The sequence below is a fragment of the Crocodylus porosus genome, unplaced genomic scaffold (assembly GCF_001723895.1).
Source record: "Crocodylus porosus isolate Cpor-Errol unplaced genomic scaffold, CroPor_comp1, whole genome shotgun sequence".
Classification (NCBI taxonomy): domain Eukaryota; kingdom Metazoa; phylum Chordata; order Crocodylia; family Crocodylidae; genus Crocodylus; species Crocodylus porosus.
This window is the reverse complement of record NW_017728937.1, coordinates 5,226,177-5,235,102: the sequence shown is the minus strand read 5'-3', so window position 1 is coordinate 5,235,102 and position 8,926 is coordinate 5,226,177. Positions and strand designations below refer to the sequence as shown.

Sequence of the window (8,926 nt, the reverse complement as noted above, 5' to 3'; positions counted from 1 at the left end):
CGGACTAGATGATCTGCTCAGGTCCCTTCCGACCCTAGAAACTATGAAACTATGAAACAGTTGAGAGAAAACTAAGTATTTTTGGATTACTTAATGCAAAAATCTAATGCCCTTCATGTGAGAATTCTGCCCTCTAGGGCAGAAGATCCAGGACAGTGGGAGTTCTCGTGAGATACGAACTACATCTGAATTGGGTCATGACAGTAGCTCTGGCTTTGGATGTACTCTGGAGCCAATGTCATGGGGCAGATTTGGATCCTGGAATTAGAATCCAAATCTCCCATTCTCCTATAAGCGTCAAAGTAGTTCCAGTTTTTGCCAGTATCTAAAAATTGATAAACACAGAGTGCTTTATCCCCTTGCAACACTTCCTTTTTGTGTCCTTGTGGCAAGGTATTTATCAGAACTTGCAAATTTGTTTGAATCTGACAGGGTTATGCCATGAGCACTTCTGCTATGACCTCAAGCTTGTGACCTCTGGGCTGTCAACTGTGTGCCTTAGTGCCTGTGGCACCCCAGGCCTATCTAAGTGTCAGTCATTTCTGGATGAGTTGTTTGATAAATGGACTCCTATATTGATAGGCTTCAAAGGAATTTCCACTGGGCTGCCCTCACCAGAAGGTGGGCTGTCTGGAGGGGAGGGAGCAGGAGCCTGTAAACTGCCAGAGTTATGGTGATGTTGGCCTGAACTGTGCCCTTTTCTCAGTGTCTTTCTTCCCATGTACCAGCAGACATTAACACCAGATGGATGATCTTTGGTTTATTGCCATGCAAATGAAATTCACTTTACCTTTGTGGAATAGAAATCTGGATTTGATAAGGCAATAAAAAAACGGAGGGAATGAAAACAGGAAGAAATGATGTAGAACTGTTAAAACTATGAGGCTTAAACCAGGACTGGTATCCAAAATAAAGGCAGGACTTCCTGTCCCCTTCACGGTACGTACTGAAGAACAAATCTTGATACAGCATATTGTTTTCTTGGCATTCAGGGCCTGGACCCAAAGCCAAGTGTCAAATCCTGTTGGGTGCTGTTCTTCTTGGCATTTGTGTGAATAGTGCTCTTTTATGGTAAGGACCCTTCTAGTTTAAAACCCAGATCCTCAGCAGTGCTATGGCTCCACCAGCACACTTCAGCCACTTTGATTGGCTACAGGAGTATTTTGGATTCACTGTCCAAAAGAAAAGCTTTGGGGAAAGGGTTCCTTTACAGGCCAGTCCTTGCAGTAGAAGACTGAGGAGATGAGTATCCTGAAACAGTAATGGCTCTTCCCCTAACAGTGTCAGACTCACTCTGGTGAATGGAGCATCCCCAAATGACTAGTCTTCCTTTGCCTAGAGAAATATGTCCATGACCATTGTGTGCATAAGAATTATGGTATGGGATAACCACCTTGCACCTGTAGTCTAGAACTGGGTGGTCCAACTGGTGGCCCATGGGCTCTTGCAGCCATCTCTCCCATTGCTGCATGGTGTGGGAGGACCCAGGGGGGGCTGTCTGCTGCCAGCGCAGCCCATGTGGTGGGGGCCCATATGCTACCAGTGGTGCCCAGGGAATGGAAAGCCATGCAGTGCTGGCACTGTCCACATAGTGGACAGGAAGGAGTGGTGGGGAGGGATCCTGGGTGGGGGGGCTGTCCACACAGTGGTATATGGCTCCTGGCCATGCCAAAGTTGGACAGCCCTAATTTAAACATGGTTTATAATAATGGGTATTTCTGAAAAGATATCTTTATCCATGCCCAGTAAGGGGACTTCACTAGAGCCCTGCACAGTGCCACAGTGGTGTTGTGAGCACTGTGTGAATGGTAATGTGGATAGATCATACGTGCACTCACTGGTAAACCATTATGCAAGCACAGCTCACTATGTGAGGCTTCCAGATTGTTGTGGCATTCATAACTGATTACTTTTTAAATTGTGATTTGCTCCTCATTTATCCAGGCTACCAGAAAAACTAGGTCATTTCATCCTGATAACGGGAGTTTCACCAAATGAGATTCACAGTTGGCATTGCCGCCAAGGGACTGTATTGTCTAAATGGAAAGCTTTCACTTCTCTTCTGAGGGAAAAGCTCTCAGTTTGCACACAAATGCACCCAGCACAGGAGGCCTTTCTTGTGTCCATATCAGTGCGATCGGAGTCAGGCACATTATTGGCTCCCCAAGGTGTTCCAGCTGGGTGCTGGCAGAGAGGAAAGATCCTTCCTTATAGTGATTTGATACAGAGGGACGAGATGTCTTAGGGGATTGGTAATAGGAGCTCCTCACCCTAAGGTTGCCAGTTCAAATGTAGTGCAGGCAGGTAGAGTGAAGTGCTGTTGCCACCTTACAGCTATGTGATAGGGAATGTGACATATCTCAGTCCAGATCCCAGAGGACACTAGACTGCATGCTTGGCAGGAGGGGCAAAGACAAGGTGCCAAGAGACTGAACTCCCTTAGTCCACTGGCAGTGGTACCTCCTGGGTTAGAGAGGAGACTCCTGGTCTGGTGGACAGAGCTGTGGGGTGGGTGGTGAGTCTAGGGCTCCACTATTAGTTTGGCCTGTGACTTTCTGTCTAAGCCTGGGTAGGTCACTGCATGCCACTGTAGTTCTTTCCCCCTCCCCACGTGTCTGTTGAGGAGCTGTGTCTCACTAGTTGTTTGTACAATGCATGGCAGCATAGTTTTGGCTGGGCCCTGTAGGTCCTACTGTATTACAAATAAGAAGACAGGTGAGGTTGTTCAGTAGCATCAACTGCTTCCTCCGGACAGAAGATTTCAGGTGATCAGTACACAGCAACTTGACTGGTTTCGGTAGGGGTAGGATAAAATGCTGAGGTAGCCCCTGTCACCACGTGGGGCTGTGCTCTGTGTAGGGAACATTTAGCCACCACTGAGCAAACAGTTGCTCATGGCAGTTACCTCTCCTGCCTCTTCCCCCACCATGTCTATGCCTCTGCTAGTCCCACAACCCTGTGGCTGTTTATAAAGGCATTTCAGCTGGCTTCTTTGAAGAGAGAGGTGAGATGGGGATCAGAAGAAGTAAAACCTCCCCAAGATCAAGCAAGAGGCACTGAAGGCCCTCTCAGGGAGTTGGGTGGGTGTTTTACACTCCATTTCTTCACCTCTGGCCAAAGTACTGCAGGATACCGGGAAGCAGTACAACAATATGGCTAACAACTATTTCTCATACTGCAATAAAAACCTCCCAGGGCCTCTACCCTGAGGGCTGTTCTTCCTGGAATGACATCACAGTGGCAGTGCATAATGTATCTTGTGCTGCAACTTTGCCCCTGCAGCAAGCTTGGATTGGGCAAGGCATCCATATGGACCTCCAGCACTTTGGCCAGAGGTAAAGAGGAAGCAGAGAGACACCAATGCAGAGAAAGAGAGACAGAGCCAAGACTGGAGGGCACATCCAAGGGGTCTGACCCTCAGAGAACTGCTTAGGCAATAAAGCTCCAAGATTCCCCCCTCCCCCCATGTAGTTTTTGTTCAGCTTCAGAATAGTTAACTGATCACATGTGGTGCTTGGAGTTAATGCCTATGGAGGTTTCCCCAGCCCACCACCACGCACATGAAACAATATGCATTTGTATATATGTTCCACTTTTACACAATAACAATCCTGGAATAATTAAAAAAGCACTTGAGACATTTAGAGATTTAGGGCTTCTTAATAAAGAAAAAGGACCATGAAAGGGAAGGGGGAAAGTCACAAGCCCACATCAAGGAACCTCTCCTTTACAATGAATGGAGGACATAAGACCTGTGCAATCAAGGGGGCAGATGCTCAGTTGGTGTAAACTAGCCTACCTGAGTTATACTTCTGGAAGGTTTGGCCTAATATATATCATATGTGCAATCCTTTACTACAAAATATAGTGACCGGGGACTTAACATGCCAAATAAATCATAATGCACCTGCCCTAACAACAACACAGGCATGAGTAGGCAAACCAAGTAGAAGAGGGTTAGCCTTGTATCCTAGCCGCAACAGGAGAATGGGAGGCCTCCGTGAATATAACGCTGAATACGTTGAGAAATATACATTTCAGAATCAACACAGATAAAATGGAAGGCAAACTTTTAGCTACCACCGTGGCTTTGAAGTTTGTATAATGCCTAGCACAATAGCTGAATGGCCATAGCTCAAGTATCCACTTTTCTAGGGCAACTTTTTCTACTTGAAGTTGCAGAACAGACTGTAGAAGGTAGCTGGTTTTTGCTCTTCTATGAATGGTTGCTGAAGGCAAGTTTTACAAATTGTAACTCTAAGGTAAGCACCTGCAATAGGGTTTCTGGATCATTTGTCAACAGAAGTGAGTTTCTCCTTATTTAATTATTTCCTGGCTCCCTACCTTTTCATGCATTTAGTGGAAGAAGCAGATGCAGCTATGCTAGTGTGATCACATGGTGGCTTGCGTCAGTTTTTCCATAAACCCCGCCTCGCCCCATGTCATTTCTGCTCATACATCTTGGAACGCAGACAAACCACTGCCACCCTGCCATTCTTGATGTGAGTCCCTGGTGTCCCTGATGATTGCAGACCAAGTGCCTGTGCCTGTGCCTGTGCGGGGCCAGAGTGAAGTTAGTGGAGCACTGCACGGGCAGGTGTTGGCCCACCTGGCAGCATGGGGCCCTTACATTGCAGCTCAGAACTTTGACCAGTTGTTTGTAATGAAATGGAAAAGACAAACTGAAGAGTGGGAATGGGCTGGCTCATTAATGCTAAAACCACTGCCTGAAAGCTGCTCTTATCTTACAGTTATTCAGTGGCCTGTGCAAAATGATTTACTGGGCTCTGTCTTCATCCTAGCAGACAAGTGCCCAGATACCACAGTGTCTGTCCTCCACTTGGGCACTAATGGACAGCCTCATGATGACTGAATGGGCAATAGATACTGAATTACCTCTTCAGCCCTAGGTGTATCCCCTCAAGTGCATGGTTAGGTTACACGTATTGTGACTGTCTGTTCTCCAACAATCAGTTTAAATTCATTTAAATGGCCCTAGGACTCATCTTCTCTTTTCCCAGTTAGCCTAAGATGATGCTATGTCTCCTTGGCTTAGAGTGGCAGATCACAAATTCTCATGGGCCTGATCCTGCTGTGAGGAATCTTACTGATCTCAAATGTTCCCTGGATCTCTCCCTAGAACTGGCACAAGCCTTTCTCAGGTGGAATAGATCGACAGCCGGTGTCAATCAGTAGAGCTTCAGGATCTCTGGAGATTTATCCCTGCTGAGGGTCTGACCCAAGTCTGACTGCAAAGCTAGGATGGCAACAGAATTGATGGTAGTGTTCAGAAGGCCACTTCTGTAATTGGGGAAAGAGAAGTGACATTTCCTATTGTACTTATTTGCATTTGCATAGAAAACTCCCTGGATTTCAGTCTCCTGCTTTAGGACATGGCGCCAGATGGGTACCTGGGTCTCTCTCATTTGTTTATTTATTTTTTTATGGGGGGAGCCTTTCTTTTCATTTTCTGTGTCCAAGCAAATAACTTGATCATGGAACCAAATGGCATGACGAATAGAGCTATGTAAGCTGTACCGATTCATTCTTGCAGCTTGAATTAACTGCATTTGTTTTGCAGCAAGAAGCCTACTAGTGGAAAGCAGCATAGCTTCACTGACTACCATTCAGTTAGGATGATTAACTGAGGATCTGGCCCTCCTGCAGCAGATTTTTGGACAGGAAAACTGTTCCCAATATAGGACAAACCCTGCAGTGACAGTTTGGAGATGGGATTTTTGAATGAGCAAGAGTGGAAGAATCCGGCTCCCATCATCACTCAGTCCTTGTGGCATTTCTGAACGCAGTCTGGCAGAGGAAACATGCCAGTGAATTGCCTTCATTTTAAGAGACCTGCCACTATATTTTGCTACCCTCTTGTCTTGCAACAATTCCCAGGACTTGAAAATAACACAGGCCAAATCTAGGCTTCCCAAATGTCCCCCTGAGGCATGTGCACCACTGTTTTCCTTTCAAATAACCAAAAGGGGGAAAAGACAATCTCTCCCTTGCCAAAGGTGTATGAAGGTTTTCAGGCAGGCAGCCTGCACAGTCAAGGGTGAGCTTTTGCAACTGTACTTCCAGTCAGTTTTTAAAGTTTTGTCGAGGTCCTGGGCTGTGGAACAATTCAGCCCAACGGCAAGGCAGAAAGGACCAAAAGGTGGAGCAGAGAAAATTCCTCGCAGGAGGAAAAGCCCCAAAATGTTCAAACAACCAGAACAACACAGAAATACAGCAGTCGTCAGGCTTCATTAAAGAGCCTCATCTCTGGCACACGGTGGCATTATGCCACGAAAGTGCCACCTACTGGATCTTTAGGGCACGGGGCAGGGAAATACAAAGAGATGAAACAGTCCCAGAGAAATAACATTGGAAACCAGCTTCTTTCCCCTCTTTTCTTACCATAAAGCCCTGTATTTTTACCTTCCCCAGCATGATGTTGAACATTTCCCTTCCCTCCCTACACACACCCACTTCTTCCCCAGCTGCAGGGACCTGTTCTTTGAAGCAAACGCTTGTCACAGGAGGATTTAAAAAAACAAAATTAAAAAAGAAATATTGGGAGTTAAAAAGAGAGACTCACCGCTGCTGAGAACCCGCTGTTGTGTCTTTCAGTTTTCTGGTCTCCTTCACGTCTTCGCGCAGTTATTAGTGCCCTCCTAGTTCACTCCTGCTGCCATTCTCCACCAAGACCAAGACCAAGATGAAGACCCCTTCTGCTTTCCGCAGCAAAGTGCTTTGGCTGGGTTCACAGCTCTACTACCCCAATCTGTCAGGTGAAGAGTTTGACAGGAACCCACCCTATCCCTCCAATCTAAAACAAAAAAATAAAATAATCTCTCTGCCCCTTCCTTCCAGTGCAGCTTCCCGAGCTCCTGTGAGGGCAGGTGACAGAGGTTTCTTGGCAGAGGAGAGAGGGAGGGCTGGCCAGCAGCAAAGAGGTGGAGCTGGAACCAGAGCAACAGGTTACTGTATAACTAGACTTGTGCTCATGATGTGAGGCTGCATCCCTGGAGCTGCCTTCAGTGCCAGCTGCCTCTGCTGACACCTGGTGCAAAAGCAGGGAAACCAGAGCAATGAAGTGGCTTGAGGAAAATGCAGGGCTGGCCCTGGGACGTGGGGTGTTCCTGTTTTCTTTCCTCTGAGAACATTTTGTCTCCAGCGAGGTGGTAGTGAGGATAAGGAGCACCTTCAAGGCCAGGTTTTCCATGGCAGCTTAGGGAGAAGTGACTGACTCGAGCTGCTCAGTGGGGAACAAGGCATCTTTTGTGAAGCATGAGCCACCTCTAGAAGCTTTACGTTGGCTCTGAGGCTCGCTCCGTCTCCCCGGGTGCTTCTCTTTGCTTGGGTAATTTGTAGTCTCTCTCTCTCTTGGCATCTTCCACGTGGAAATTTGCTGCGAGTTTGAGGATATGAGGAAACAGCCCTATCCTGGGCCAAATCCAAAGCCCTGAGTCACCACTATGCTACTCTTTAGAAATCAATGGATCTGCACCAGGCTAAAGCCTCCTACTCCCTGCTCCAGCTTTACTGATCCAGATGTGCAAGCACTAGCAAAAGCACTTCTTCCTTGGGAGAGATAGCAAGGGCCTGATCCTTCAGGGCTTGCTTCCCTTCCACTCCCTTTCCCCCCACAATTCCTTATCTCAGTTGCTCCAGTGTTAATACAAAGCAGCTTCAGTAGAGTTACTACAGATTTACAATGGTATAACAGAGCAAGCTAACCCACCTTTCCTCCCTCCCATTGAGTTTAGTAGGAATTTTAGGCAAGGAAAGCAGGCTCAGACCAGGAGACATTTTGAAGGAGTGGGATAAGATTTTCCAAGCCCTAGCTCTGCAGACACAGCAAATCCCCTCAAATGAGTGAAGGGCTGGGTGATCCACACAGAGCAGTTTGGGAGATCAATTTAGAAAAGACTCCAGGATTCTTAGGGGTTATTAAATATGTCTTTGGGAAGGAAAGTTACTTGGAAACAAGAAGGGAAATTTAAAAAATAGGTAAGGGTTTACTGAATAGGAATTTGGGGGCAACACACATTACCACTATGCAGTTACTATGCAGTCCCATGCTGTGGAGACAGGCCTTCAGCCTGGATACTGATACATACAGCCTGTTTCCAGCACTCTACAAAGGCCAATTGAGTCCGTTCCACAAGCAGGGAAACTGAGGCAGAAAGATTTGGTCAGAGATTGTGGAATGAGTCAGTAGTGGGGTAGAAGTCCCAGCTTTCGACTTGCAGACAGACCTCTGTGGGAGGAATCCCTTCAGAAACTAAAGAGCACTTTCCAATTCTCCAGTGTTGCTTTCCCTTGCTTCTTTTAAAGCTGGAGGAAGTTGTTAAATGACTGTACAAAGCACTCCTTCCTCAGCCTCCTGAGTGGGGTACATGATACTTGGACAGAAACTGTATAGTACTGTAGTGGATTGTTCTTATCAGAATATTAAGAGGATGTTTTGACTTAAGGTTTCTGGAGGAGTGGCGCTGCTAACCCAGGAGCTGAGTTTGTTAATCTGACCTCTTACTCTTGGGAACTCCGAGGGGATACTCTGCCCTGATATGTGCAAACTATTATTAGTGCTACTTGCAAAGAAATGGCTCTTTTCCAGACCTACCAAAGGTCTAACTTGAGTTGTGGGAAAGCATCATGTCTTAAAGACAGTGTCGCCATGCTGGAGCACCAGGCACTTGATGCTGGGGCTTTCTCTGTAAAGGATAATACTGGATCCATGGACCTCATGCTACCACTTTGCTTGCAGATGGGGGAAAAGATTAGACCCGTTGGTTGTGGGGCAACTGAGATAACTTGTCGAGTCCAATTTTGTTGTGCAATGTTTTTCTTCGCTGGGAGTGGGAGTGATTTTGGTTTTCTAACTTGCACATGTTCAGTGATGCCTGGGGAGGGAACACCCCTGGTGAGCTATCAG

General features: G+C 46.7%; 1 protein-coding gene across 1 annotated transcript in view; it reads right to left on the bottom strand.

Annotated features, from left to right (window-relative positions):
- EPS8L2 (EPS8 like 2) overlaps positions 1 to 6,941 on the bottom strand; it is a 99,059-nt gene extending 92,118 nt beyond the window's left edge. Inside the window, exon 1 of the mRNA XM_019547315.1 lies at positions 6,584 to 6,941. The gene's annotated coding sequence lies outside the window, so the exon portion shown is untranslated. The remainder of the gene's footprint in view (positions 1 to 6,583) is intronic.
- Between the last annotated feature and the right edge of the window lie 1,985 nt (positions 6,942 to 8,926).